At 45.0% G+C, this 14,529-nt stretch overlaps 1 protein-coding gene across 3 annotated transcripts in view; it reads left to right on the plus strand.

Moving 5' to 3' along the window:
- Positions 1-2,910: 2,910 nt before the first annotated feature.
- FRYL (FRY like transcription coactivator) overlaps positions 2,911-14,529 on the plus strand; it is a 389,109-nt gene continuing 377,490 nt past the window's right edge. For 2 of the 3 annotated variants that reach the window (XM_075930453.1, XM_075930452.1), the window contains exon 1: positions 2,911-3,141. The gene's annotated coding sequence lies outside the window, so the exon portion shown is untranslated. Of the gene's footprint in view, positions 3,142-4,065; positions 4,224-14,529 lie in introns of all 3 variants that reach the window. The other variant, XM_075930454.1, reaches the window with a different exon arrangement.

The following is a 14,529-nucleotide window of genomic DNA, read 5'->3' on the forward strand; positions in this document are numbered from 1 at the left end:
CTGGGTTGTTCTGGGTTTTACCATTGTCAGCTTCCCAAATGCCTGTTATTCTGTATCGATATATTAATGAAATAGAGGTATTAAATTTCTAGAATCCTGACCAGAGGTGAAAGTAAGTGGGTGCGCCCCAGTGTGCAGCTCCAGAATTGGCTAAGCTGTAGCAAAAGCCAGCAGTAACAACAAAACTTTTCCCTGTGTTTTGACGGAGTAACGACAAAACTTTTCCCCTTTCCCTGTGTTTTGAAGGCCTTAATGGAAAAAAGTAAAGATAAACAGTTTAAAACTGGCCTTGTGTCCCTTATGATGATGTCGTCCAAAGTTCTGAGCTTCAGTAGTTACATCGGGGAAGTTCATTAGTTTGCTTCAGTGAAAAAATGTGAAAAATTTCTGGCAAAAAGTCAGTATCTGCGCATTTGAAACTGGCAAAGAGACAAATATTTTCTCATTTTACATATGTTCTTTTTTTATGGATGAAATTGAGATTTTAACCAGTGGTTCTACTTTTATCTTTGATTAGCAACATAAATTTCTTACAGGTATTGTGGTATAGCACCCCTTGGTGGGTCTTTAGGACAGAGGGTTGTGTGGGGGTTGCAATATGACAGTACCTGTAACTGTGGGGTGGAGTGTGGTGGGCTCAGGACATAAGGTTATGCTTTGTGTGTAGGGTTGTTCAGGACAGCAGGTTGTGGTAGGTATGGGTTGCAGGAGTAAGGGTTGGAGAGATGGTGAGAAGGGGTTCAGAGCAGAGGGTTGGGTTCATCCCAACTTGTTTTTTAATTCAAATTGATGAAGCGGGAAAGAAAAACTAATTATGGAACAAGTCTTTTCATGAAAAGTAAAATTACATATTTGACTCCATACATTACTCTTCAGTTGAACTGAAACTTACAAATGATCTTGGTATTTTCTAAATCTGACATCCCTCAAAACTCTACATGACCTTCAATGCAGTGTTTCAGTTTGAATCTCAGACATTTTAATTATTAGTTATTGCTCTTGTTACCATATATGGTTCCCAGAGTATGCTTGGTGACTAACAGGTCTGAAGCCCCGCTGTACAGGAAACCCCTGAGATGCGACTGCCCGAGTTGTGATGCTTCCCCCCTTTGCCCGCACTTACAATCATTTTTGTAAGTGTGGAAGGTGCCGAACCCCCCCGACTTAAGTCCTCATCCCACATTTATGACAGCGCACAACACCGATCTTAAATGAAGGTTCGAGTTACGACGTCCCCGACTTGCTATGCTTCCCCAGGAACCGATCACGTCGCAAGTTGGGGGCCACCTATAAATCCAATTTCAACTAGTCCCAGCTGGCAAAGCAGTTTTTGGAACTTTTGGTCTAGGGCAGTGGTCTTCAACCTTTTTAACCACAAGATCGCTTTTTCAATGTAAGTGCAATGTAAGATCTATCTCAAATCCAAATACCATTGCACCATTTCCTTCCAGCCCCTTCTTTGAGGCCCTGCCCCTGCTCCACCTCTTCTCCGAGGCCTCACCCTACTCATTCCATCCCCCTTCCTCCTCCATCCTCACTCACTTTCACCAGGCTGGGGTAGGGGGTTAGGGTGCAGGCGCTGGTCTTCGGCCAAGGAGTTTGGAGTATGGGAGGGGCTCTGGGCTTAGCCCAGGGTGGCGGATTGGGGTCCAGGAGGTGTCATGGGGTGCAAGCTCTGGGAAGGAGGTTGGGGGCAGGAGAAGGTTTGGGGCTGAGAGAGGAGTTCAGGAAGCAGGTACGGGCTGGGCACTGTTTAACTGAGACAGCTTCTGGGTAGTGGAGCAGTGGGGTTAAGGCAGGCTTACTCCTGCCCTGGCCCTGCACCACTCCTGAAAGCAGCTGGCATGTACAGCAATGGCTCCATGGCACCATGTGCTGCCCCTCATCTACAAACACTGAGCCCACAGCTTCTACTGGCCCTGGTTTCCAGTTTCCAATGGTAGCTGGAGGAGTGGTGTCTGTATGCAAGGACAGCATATGGAAACTTCCTGCTCTGCCTTTCTCAGGGGCGGCAGAGACATGCCAGCTACTTCCAGGAGCAGCAATTACCACAGGGATAATTACTCCAGCCCGACAGGTTAGGCATTTTAGAATTCACTACTCAAAGAATTACATTTAAGTGTAAGAGAGAAATGAGCATTATGAAATTCACAAACCAGTCAAATATCAAAACTAACCCACTTTGCAAGCAGTAAAAGAAGTAATAACCCCCATGTACATTTTGGATCAGGAGATGAGAGTGAAGGACGGTGTGTGTTTGTGAGAATGAGTGGGGTACAGGAGTGGGGACAGGAGGGACACCCTGACATCAGCGCTGCCTCTTCTCCATCCCACACCTTACAGAACAAGAAGGAGGCTCCCAGGGGGGCAGCTGTAAGGCAGAGAGCAGGAGCAGTGACAGTGGGTGGAAGGGCAAACGAAGTGCCAGCACTTAATAGCTTCCTGTCCAAACCAGTCAGGATCACTTGTGAGAAGCTCGAAGATCTATGGGTAGATCCTTATCTACTGGTTGGTGGCCACTAGTCTAGTAGGTTGGCCGGGGCTGTGCTTGGAGCATAAGACTTGTTATACAGTCCCTAGCACTTCAGAAGAAATTTAAAGGGCTAGGCACTCATTTTTCGTTAGAAGCTCATTTCCCAGCCTCCTTCAGTGCACAAAGACATGGGCGGACTCTGAACTGTCTGAGCGCTTCCCGTAGTCGACCGACTTTCGTCTTGGCCAATCAGTGTCACAGGAAGCTAGTCTACGTAACGAATAGGAAGAGCATAGCCGCCACATGGCGGAGTGATTGGTTGAGACGATTGGCCGCCTCAGGGAGGGATTGACCCTAGGAACCAATCAGGATGAGTAAGAGGGGAGGAATGTTACCCACTTTCACCAATTAGTGTTTGTTCCTGTTTGAGAGCTGTTTGCCAATGGGGAGGGAGAGGAGGCGGGAGGACGGAGCCGGACCGTCGAGTTATCGAGAGAGGGAAGGAGCAATCAGGATAAAGCCGGGGGAGACGCCGCTGGAGATTTAATTTACCAATCTGTTCCTATCGGACTAGTCCTTAAAGGGGCCGTAGTGCCCGGGGTGCTGTGGAGTGCGGGAGTTCTCAGCGGTGGTGGAGTAGTGGAGCGAGAAACGCTTTAATCGGTGGGGTAGGTAACTTGGCGCGGGGGTGTGTGGGGGGGACTCATTCACGAATGGGCTGGGCAGCCCGTCTGCTTCCAACGGAAATAGAACGTTAGGGGGAACCGCCGCCGCGCGACCCGCTGTAAACAAGGCAGCGCGAGCGCCGTGTCTATGGAGCGGGCCCTGGCTTGGGCTGCTTTGTTTACAGCTCGGGGTGGCTGTTGGGAGAGTTCCCCTGCAGTGCCACCGGGCTGCGCGCAGCGCCAGTTCCCGCTCCCCGAGCAGGGCAGTTTGAACACCCTCCCCCCCTTGCGCCCTCTGAGTTCACCTGTGTCTTTAATAGGCGAGCGCCGCTTGGCGGCTGGGCTACGGGGGAGTAAGAGGGCGCCCCTCGGGACTGACACTTTCCTTTTGCCCGATGCTACTCTCTGGTGCGGGAGGGTGCGCTTCCCGGCCTCTTAACAGTCACAGCACAGCCGTGATCGTAGTTTTCGAGGAGCGGCTGCCTTCGGTTGCCCGTCTTCCCCGCCCACTCTCTCCAAGCAGGGCGCTCCCCAGGGCATCGTTGCCTGGCGCACCGGCAGGGTCTGCGCACAACTGAAGGCGACTGTGGCCTCGGGCGGCGGCGTGGGACCTCCCTGGCTGGTGTCGCTGGCATAACAAGGTCCCCGCATCCCGAGGGGCTTCTGGCCTTCTCCAAGGGGAGCTGTCGCCTGCTTGGCGCCTTGCGGGCTTTTCACACTGGAGGGCCTGTTTCCAGTAGTGGTGGGGCAAAGCGGAGCGAAATAGCTGTTGGGACCAACCCGCCCCAATTCCTACACCAGACTGGCTCCCTCTCGGCCGGTGCCTGCACCTCAGGGACATCAGGAGAAAGCCTGTGCACTGAGGGTGAAACATTGTTTCCTGGGCGCTCTCTAGGGTTTGGTAACAAAGTAAATAATCTCTGTTAGGTGCTGTGTGAGAGGCTGCTGAATCTAGCCTGGGACTGCTTTCAATGGACACTGAAACGGGGACTGAGAGAAATGGCTTGTTTTGACAGGCTTCCTGGTGGGGGAAGGAGGTGGAGAAGAAAGACACTTTCAAAGCCCAGTTCAAACTCTGGCATCAAGTAGGTCCTAAGCTAAGGAAACATGTGGCCACATGTTTCATCTCCCACCCCTTCCCCACTTCTTACACTTTATTTTGATTGTAAGGTATTTATATCCAAACACAGTTTGCGGCTTTTACAACTGCAGTTTATTTGTAGTAGTTGTGGTGGCTTAATGGTGATACCTAGATCTTAGCATGGCAATAAATATACATTACAATTTCTGATAAAACTAGCAGAGGCATCTGGATTTAAAAACAAAACAGAACCAAAAACAATCCAGCACCTTTTCAGCAAACTTAACTATAGTAGCAGGTCCCATTTAATAAAAGCTATTCAATTGTATAGACAAAATTCTAAGCTTTATTACTATGCATGATTTTTTTTTAAAATTAACCTATCTGAAAGAGTAGCAGATACTATCTAAATTGCATGGGTACAGCTGCATTAGGGATGTAATAGTGTAGTTGATTAACCGATAAGCAAAAGCTTTTCAGTTAATGTTATAGATTACACACGACTCCCTCCTTTCCCCCTTGTCAGTAATTTTTTTTTAGCAGGCTGGCCAACAGCTCAGTTCTGGCTTGTGATGGGTTGGGGACCTACCAGCACTGTGGCTCTGCATTTAAAGTGTATTAGGAGCCAGGCGGGTAGGCAGCCCAGCTTAGTTCTGGCTCCTGCTGGGTTGAACAGCTCAGCCCAGTCTGCTGCCACCCCACTCTGCTGCCTCTTTATTAGAGGCAGTAGTACAGGGTGACAGGTGGCAAGTCTGCAATGGGAGCTGGTTTTTAAACTGGCCCTCCTTGCGGCCCAGCTCTCGCCTGGCACACCACGCTGCTGCCTCTGATACAGAGGCAGTTGTGCAGAGTGGAAGGGGGCTCCTTGGTAGTGGAGCCAGAGTGTACTGGCTGCCGGCCCTGCCTCTGGGGATTATAGAATAGTTGACTAACTGATAAGAATTCATGAGGTTACTCGACTATTGAGTTAACTGATATTTAACATTCCTAAGCTGCACCTGTGAGACATCTATTTATTTTGGAGTTTGATCTGTTATAGTGCTATTTTAGGCAAATGTAACAAATTCTTAAAAGTACAGAATTTAGACAAAATAAATCATAATCAGTCACCCAGAAAATGCACATTTCCTTCTCTTAATTATTAAAAAATGATACTGCCAGAGCCAGCAATGTCTCTTCAGATAAAATGCCCTCAGACTCATTTGAGAGCAGGGCACCATTGTGGAGACCTAACAAAAGAAATGAAGTAAGCCTTTGACAATAGATCATCAAACTGGATTTTGGTAGATTGTTGAGAATAACAGGTTGCAGACGCAACAGCTATACATAGATTTCAGTTGTAGAGACTGAAAAAGAAATCACTCTTGAGTCTGAGCCTATTTAGGATCAGACAACTAGAAAAGATGTACACCATAGCAAATTATCATTTTGTACCGTGAGTCTAATCTGTGGTAACTTAAAAAAGACACAATCATCTTGCATGTACCATGCTTCTCCAAAACTCTACTGTTGTTTTATAAATTTTTTCATAACATTTTCATGGATTTAGATATCTAAATAGTAAAAAAGTAGTCAGTTGATACAAATATTTACTTTAGGTGTCCTGTACATCAGCAGTTTTCAACCACCGGTCCACGGACCAGTGGCAAGTCATGAACCCTTGCCTGCTGGGCCACAGTGCTCTGACTGGCCACTTCCCCAGCTCCCCACCCACTGCAGAGCTCCATTTTCTATGAGGTGTGCACCTGTGCACACACTGAAAATTCTCCTCCCATTGTGAGTGGCACTGTGGGCTGCCCCATGTGCTGTGTCTGGAGCTGGGCTGTGGTGAGGTTGCCCCTACTGGGGCAGCCTCATCATGGCCTTGATTTCAGCTCTGGTAGCAGCCATATGGCCTAGCCAGCGGGCTGCATGGCGGGCGGCTGCCCCGAGTTCTTTTCATTGAGTGTGGCATGTTTAGGACCAGGGAGCAGAGCTTTTGCAGCCATGCCTTTAAAGATACCAAGGAGAATCAGGTTAGAGGCCCCGGGGAGCTGCGCTGGATGACTGCAACTTCCACACCTCTAGGAGAGCGCAGCTTCCCCTACAGCCGCGTTTCTCAAACAGGGTTGTGAGCAACTTAGAGGGGGATCACGGTATCACAAAGTTTGAGAACCCCTGCCCTACAGGGTCTTCCCTGCCGGCTCCAGCCTGCACCACATGTCTGGCTGCTTTCCCAGTGTTCCGGGACACTGCAGCCAGCAGCACTGGTTTGAGTTGTGTGGGGGGAGCCAGGGCTCCCTTACTCAAGCCAGTGGGTGTCAGGGGGGCTAGTACCACCGGCTGTTGGGTGGGTGCCATGAGCCTGTGACGCATGTGGGCTGAGTGACCCTGCTCCTCTAGGTCCTGACTGTTAACGGTCTGGGGAGGAACTCTCAAGCCACCAGAAATGTGTGCCTGCCCTTGTGGCTTGTGCCACAGACACTGTAGATCCTCTGCATGTGTCATGGCTGGGCTGTCGCCAGGCCCAGCAGGTCCAGGGCGCAGTCTGTTCCCGGACATAGAAGAGCTTTTTGCTGAATGGCGGGAGGGCTGAGGGGAGCCTGGCATGTCAGCCTTAGAGCAGGCGCAATGCTGGCAACTGGGAGGCAGAGCATGGCTAGGTGAGGGGGGCAGGGCAGGCACTGGATATGCATTGAATATGCAAATAAAATGTTACCAGTCTGCCGAAAGTTTGTGAATGGGTTTGTCAGTCCCTGGTATCAAAAAAGTTGGGAACCACTTTTATACTCTGCTCTTTAGGTGCCAGAATGAAGAGCCACTTAGTTTTGGGAGAGAGAGAGGGGAACAGGGTAATAAAGAGGGATGCTAACTGGTAATTATCCCAGTAAATATGAGACTTACCAGTCTGTTTACTGGTTAACTGGCCTTTGCCAGTTAACTCTGGCAGCAGTTAGCCTCATCAGCCCCAGGAATGGTGGGGCTAGTGGGCTGGGCTACAGGACCCCATGGTGTCAGTAGGGCCAGAAGTGGGACCCCACAGCTGTGATTGGTTGGGCTGGGTGGCAGGACCTAGGTTAAAATGGTTAACCTGTTAAGTGGTATTGTTTACTGCTTAACTGCTTTAACATCCTTAGAGTACTGGACTCAGCAATAAACTAGCAGTTATTGTAAATTGATTAATGCAATGGTATTGTGTTGAAGTTCATTTTAAGAACTATTTCCCCAATATACTCTTGTTTCTATACTTTGTTACAGTGTTGCACTCTCACTACTAGTGTAAATTGTAACTTTAATACTTTACAATCTCTGGAAGACTACAATGCAGGTGTTGGAAAACCACACAGTGATTCTTATCTTGTCATGCTGTTACCGGAAGGAAACAAAATATTTTGAGAGCACTTACATGGCAGGTTAGTAATCAAGTATTTTAGGACAGAAACAAATATCTCCTCCCTGACAAAGTTTGAGTTTAATTAAACCACAAGTATCATAAGTAATCAGCTTACCAGTGGATGGGTGTGCTCATCACACAAACCACTATCGTTGCTAGTACTGTTGTCTTCATTGTTGCTAGTCTGTTGTATTTTGGCTTTTTTTAAAGACTTCTGAGAGTCATTCTCTCACCTTCCTGACCTTCCAATTCTTGCCTAGAGACTCAGGTTAAAATTGAAATAATTCTAAGAAACTAGTTTTGTGGCTTAACTTTCTGTGTTTCAGTTTAGCTAAATTAGACTAGTGTGAGTCTCTCTGAAGTAGCAAAACATATAGGTATGTGGTGGTTTCTAATAGTGCAGGGTGATTTTAAAATTGTCTTCACCCAAACCTCAAAGCTCTTGTTACACCTCAATTAAAACGTTTATTGCAATTCCCCCGTGTTTGGTCTGAGCAACTTAATCACATCTCTGAAAACTACAATTCAGTGTGAACCTTCATGTAGGTACAGTTATGTGTGCTGTATTAAACTTACTTTTTCTGTGTGTGCTCAAGGCAATTTCACATAGGTCATCACTATTAATATTTACACTTTCATAATAACTAGATAAAGTGTTCTGTGTAGATATAGTCATTTTATTTTTTAGATCTTTGCTTTGGCAGATCTTCAGGAAAAGTTCATAATAAAGTAGTGTATCCTTCACCTTAAATGGTAAAGAATACAATCACTTTATCTAACACAGGGAGTTATTAACTTGAACATTAACTGACAAGTTCCTGTAGTATATGAGGAGACAGAATAGTCTCCCCACTAGCTATTAAACCACTTATAGATAAAAACCAGCACCTTTAACTGTCATTCATTAGTCAGTTGGTAGACAGTACAGATCAAGGCTCCTAGGTAGGGCCCTACCAAATTTGCAATAATTTTTTGTCAATGTAATGGTTATAGGATTTAAAAAATAATATATTTAATGACTTCAGCTATTAAATCTGAAATTTCATGGTGTTACAGATCTTGATTAAAAAAGGAGATGGGTGGGTGCAGCGGCGGATTTAGGGCAGGGCGAGCGGGGCGGCTGCCCCGGGCCCCGCACTTCCTGAGGCCCCGCGCATGCGCTGTGTCAAAGGGGAGGCCCCATGAAATTTCGCTGCCCGGGACCCTGCGGCACTCTCATCCGCCCCTGAGTGGGTGTAGTGGTACTGCCACCTTTCTGTGCTACTGCTAGTATTTGAAGTTGACTTGAGAGCTGGAGAGAGGCAGCAACTGGCCAAGAACCCCCTTCTAAAGGCAGAGCCCCTGCCAGAAGCAATGCAGAAGCAAGTGTGTCATGGTTCAGTACTTTTATGTTGCTGCTGGGAGCGTGCTTCCTTCAGTTGGGCCAATGGCCACAGCTCTCCAGTCATCCAGCACTGAAGGCAGTGCAATACTGCACGCTGCCACCCCAAAATAACCTTGTGGCCTCCCTGCATATCTCTTTTTGATCAGGATCCCCACTTTGAGAAACACTGGTGTCCCCCATAAAATCATTATAGTAGAAGGTAAAGCACACAGAAAACCAGATTTCATGGTTTGCGACATGTTTTTCATTACTGTGAATTTGGTAGGGCCCTACTCCTGGGTTCTCTGAAGGGGAGGAACTTGGCAGAGGTATTAGTATTAGAGATGTTAAATTTCGATTAATTAGCTAATTGAGTAGTCGATGGAATTTCCATTGAGTAGTTGCTACCATGTGGGATAGCTTGCTATCCCCGCTGTACTTCTGCCTTTTAAATGTAGTAAGAGGTGCAGTGGGGAATGCAGGGCAAGAGGGGACTGAAGCAATCCCCACTCACACAGGGTCTTGAGTGCTGTGCCTCTGCCTTTTAAAGGTAGTAAGAGCTCCATGGGGTTACAGTGTGATACAGAGGCAGGAAGTGCGGGGGAGTGACTAGTCGAGTAGTGACTTGATTACCCAATAAGCCTTGGGTGTATTCGACTAGTCACTTACATCCCTAATTAGCATCTAATATTATTTTTAAGGAGTAGCTGCATTTAAAGCACATTGCAGTAAACCAGTATTCAGGTGACAGAAGCATGGATATTAATACTGAGGCCTGTATTCAGAAGATCATAATCTTTCGAAGCAGCACAATAATATAGTTGCATGGAGTGCACAGAGCATTGCTGAGTGTTCAGAGGCAGCTGATGTTGAACATGATGCTCCCTGCCCCACTCAGTTTCTAACATTGTATGGTGAAGAAATACATGATAGTCAGAATCTTTCCTGGGGTGCTCTTGCTTGGATTCCCACCCCCCCTTTTTTTTATAAGTAGTATCATAGCCAAATCTGTGTTGAGTCTGAGACAGCTAGCACTTGGGTCTTCCCCTTGCTCCCATCATCTGGATTGAAATACATGGAAACATATATGGGTATCTTTCCTATACTACAATCTGTAATTCCCCTCATGATTTAAAATCACATTCAACAGGAAGAGTGACCGAATAGAAACCAGCAGAGCCTTGTATAAAAGAACCAATGGAAGCTGAATATTTCTCACTGGAATACCTTAAAAATATCCATTAACGCCATTGTGTCCACTCCACTGTGGTCTGTAGTCATACCTACAATAACTTTAAAAAACCCTTTCATATGTATGTCAGTATTTTTTTGTGACAAACTTGTTTTTTTAAAATCAAAGATTAAATGTCTAAAGATTTAATCTTTTAAAACTGCATGACTAACAGTTGGCTTTCTATGTCCCTACTTTGGTGCTTAAATAAGGGCCTGACTTTAAAAGTGTAAAATGTCCAGTAACATATTGACTTCAGTGGGAGCTGTTAGTTGCTCTTAAAATTGCTTTTCAAAAGCTATGAGCAAGTTTGTGAAAATCTTAGCAGTGATGTATAAGAAAGCACAGTGCTTTATAAAACATATTTACAACATTGTTACAGCAAAAATAAAACAGAGGAAGACATGCTTTTCGTAAGAATGACAGCAAACCAAATCTGCGCATGAACTTTTTTCTCTTTTTAAAATAGACTAATCAACCACTCCCAAATCATGATAGGAGCTGAATTCTGAAATTCATAATCTATTAATTAGATGGGAAGAACACTAACCAAATTGCAAGCTGTCCCATGCGACTGAATGTAACTGGTTTAAGTTGTTATACACAGTCATAGAAACTGCCTCTCTTTCTTTCTTGACTTTTATATATAAAAGTCTTGATACAATAAATCTTGTTAGTCATTTTTTACATGACCGGCTAGTCTTTGTATGTGCATGTATCCTGTGAACACAGACCTGACATGACTTTTTAAAAAGGAAAGGCCATCCTGTATCTCTCTGGTTTCTAAAAGTAACCTAGTAGTACTCTTCTCCCGCTCCCCCTCCCCCCATTCTGCTGTCTAGATAATATGAATGGCCTGAGAAAAGTAGCATTTAACGAGTTCCAAGATGTAATGGAATACTTTTCTTAGGTCTCTCCACATTGCATATTTTGATAGTATTTTACACCAGTCTGCTTCAGTCAAAAAAAGTGTATGTTAATCATATAAAACTCTAGTAGATATTGGCAAACATTTGGGGAATGGAGATAGAACTCCCAATGGATGAATATTTCTTGGAAAATAATGCTGCTTCTCCATTAATTTTCAGCAATACTGAAACAATATAGTGAGTGAGCTTATGTGCTTGGCTTGAACTTGAAAATCAACTAGTCTGTTTTGACCTTCGTTGGTGGTTATTCTTTCTCTGTTCGTTTTTTTGATTGGGATTACAATTCTTCCAATTACACAGACTCTACTGTAATACCAACCTGTATATTAACGACTTTTGATTAATAGCAATGCTTTTCCAGGACCAATCCATCCCATTGACTTTAATATTAATGGAATTTGGAAATTGGCAATAGCATGCCACTTATTGAAAGTGTTCCTTTTGGAAGAAAGACCCTGTTGGAAGCAGGTTTGTTGGGCTGCAGCCAGGGCAGGCAGTCTTAAGATATTTGAAAGTGGAAGGAAGCTTGGGTGAAAGTGATCATGAAATCCTAGAATTCACAATTCTAAGGAAAGGTAGAAGGGAGAACAGCAAAATAGAGACAGTGGATATCAGGAATGCGGATTTTGGTAAGCACAGAGAGCTGATAGGTAAGGTCCTATGGGAATCAAGACTGAGGGGGAAAAACAACTGAGGAGAGTTGGCAGTTTGTCAAAGGGACATTTTTAAGGGCCCAAAAGCAAGCTATTCCGCTGCATCGGAAAGATTAAAAAATATGGCAAAAGACCACCTTGGCTTAACCACAAGATCTTGCATGATCTAAAAATAAAAAAGGAGTCCTATAAAAAATGGAAAGTAGGACAAATTACAAAGGATGAATAAAGGTAAACAACACAGGAATGCAAGGGCAAGATTAGGAAGGCAAAGGCACAAAATGAACTCAAACTAGCTACGAGAATAAAGGGAAACAAGAAGACTTTTTATAAATACATTAGAAGCAAGAGGAAGACCAATGAGAGGGTAGACCCACTGGTCAGTGAGGAATGAGAAACAGTAACAGGAAACTTGGAAATGACAGAGATGCTCAATGACTTCTTTGTTTTGGTCTTCACTGAGAAGTCTGAAGGAATGCCTAACATAGGGAATGCTAGTGGGAAGGGGGTAGGTTTAGAAGATAAAATAAAAAAAGAACAAGTTAAAAATCACCTAGAAAAGTTAGATGTCTGCAAGTCACCAAGGCCTGATGAAATGCATCCTAGAATACTCAAGGAGCTGATAGCTAGAGGCTCAGATACCTCCTCTATCATCTTTGGAAAATCATGGACAGGAGAGATTCCAAAAGATTGGAAAAGGGCAAATATAGTGCCCATCTATAAAAAGGAAAATAAGAACAACCCAGGAAACTACAGACCAATTAGTTTAGCTTCTGTGCCAGGGAAGATAATGGAGCAAGTAAGTAAGGAAATCATCTGTAAACACTTGGAAGGTGGCAAGATGATGGGGAACAGCCAGCATGGATTTGTAAAGAACAAATCATGTCAAACCAATCTGATAGCTTTCTTTAATAGGATAACGAGCCTTGTGGATAAGGGAGAAGTGGTGGACGTGGTATACCTAGACTTTAGTAAGGCGTTTGATACAGTCTCACATGATATTCTTATCAATGAACTAGGCAAATACAACTTAGATGGGGCTACTACAAGGTGGGTGCATAACTGGCTGGATAACCGTACTCAGAGAGTAGTTATTAATGGTTCACCATCCGGCTAGAAAGGTATAACAAGTGGAGTTCCGCAGGGGTTTGTTTTGGGACCAGCTCTGTTCAATATCTTCATCAACGTTTTAGATATTGGCATAAAAAGTACGCTTATTAGGTTTGCAGATGATAGCAAGCTGAGAGGGGTTGCGACTGCTCTGGAGGATAGGGTCATAATTCAAAATAATCTGGACAAATTGGAGAAATGGTCTGAGGTAAACAGGATGAAGTTTAATAAAGACAAATGCAAAATGCTCCACTTAGGAAGGAACAATCAGTTTACACATACAGAATGGGAAGCGACTGTCTAGGGAGAAGTACGACAGAAAGGGATCTAGGGGTTATAGTGGACCACAAGTTGAATATGAGTCAGCAGTGTGATGCAGTTGCAAAGAAAGCAAACATGATTCTGGGATGCATTAATAGGTGTGTTGTGAGCAAGACATGAGAAGTCATTCTTCTGCTGCACTCTGCACTGGTTAGGCCTCAGTTGGAATATTGTGTCCAATTCTGGGCACTGCATTTCAAGAAAGATGTGGAATAATTGGAGAGGGTCCAGAGAAGAGCAACAAGAATGATTAAAGGTGTAGAGAACATGACCTATGAAGGAAGGCTGAGAGAATTGGGTTTGTTTAGTTTATAAAAGAGAAGATTAAGGGGGGACATGATAGCAGTTTTCAGGGATCTAAAAGGGTGTCATAAGGAGGAGTGAAAAAACTTGTTCATCTTGGCCTCTGAGGATAGAACAAGAAGCAATGGGCTTAAACTGCAGCAAGGAAGGTTTAGGTTGGACATTAGGAAAAAGTTTCTAACTGTCAGGGTAGTCAAACACTGGAATAAATTGCCCAGGGAGGTTGTGGAATCCCCATCTCTGGAGATATTTAAGAGTAGGTTAGATAAATGTCTATCAGGGATGGTCTAGACAGTATTTGGTCCTGCCATGAGGGCAAGGGACTGGACTTGATGACTTCTCGATGTCCCTTCCAGTCCTAGTATTTTATGATTCTATATGCATTCTCTGACTACAGTCCTGCAAATCTGCTTGCCTGCAGGGACTGCATCAGAGGTCTGGGAGGGGAGGCGGTAGCCTGGATGCTGGAGCTGTGTAGTACCTCTCCCTGTGCTCTCCAGGTTGCCCCCTGCCAGGAGGCTGCACATTGGAAAGGAAATGCTGGGTTGTGCTTAGCACTGGAGAATGCAAGGATAGGGTCAGTGTCCCTGCTCCTCTAGAAATCCCAGAGGTCCAGTCTGTAGCTCTCCCCTTTCTTCTGCTATGCTGCCCACATGCAGGATTGTAGCTATGGAAGGCACATCTAATTAGTAATTAAGATAATGATTACTTATCCTGGAGCAAGGGAAATTTGTTAGCTGTTAGGAAAAACGTTCTAATGTTGTAAGAGTAGTGTAGTTTCTGGGATAGACTTCCAAGGGAGGTTGTGGACTAGATCTTAAAAACAGGTTGGACAAACACCTGACTGGGATACTTGTGACTTGACCCGACCCTTCCACAGCATAAGGGGCTGGCCTAAATTACTTCTGAGGTGTTTGTAGACTAAAAAGTGTCGAGATGGGAGAGGAGCTGTAGAAGACTAGATAGCAGGACAGTGATTTAGTGCACTATTTTCTAGCAATCAGATTTCATGTTTTGAAGTCGATGA

This window comes from Pelodiscus sinensis, chromosome 5 (assembly GCF_049634645.1).
Source record: "Pelodiscus sinensis isolate JC-2024 chromosome 5, ASM4963464v1, whole genome shotgun sequence".
NCBI classification, from domain to species: Eukaryota; Metazoa; Chordata; order Testudines; family Trionychidae; genus Pelodiscus; species Pelodiscus sinensis.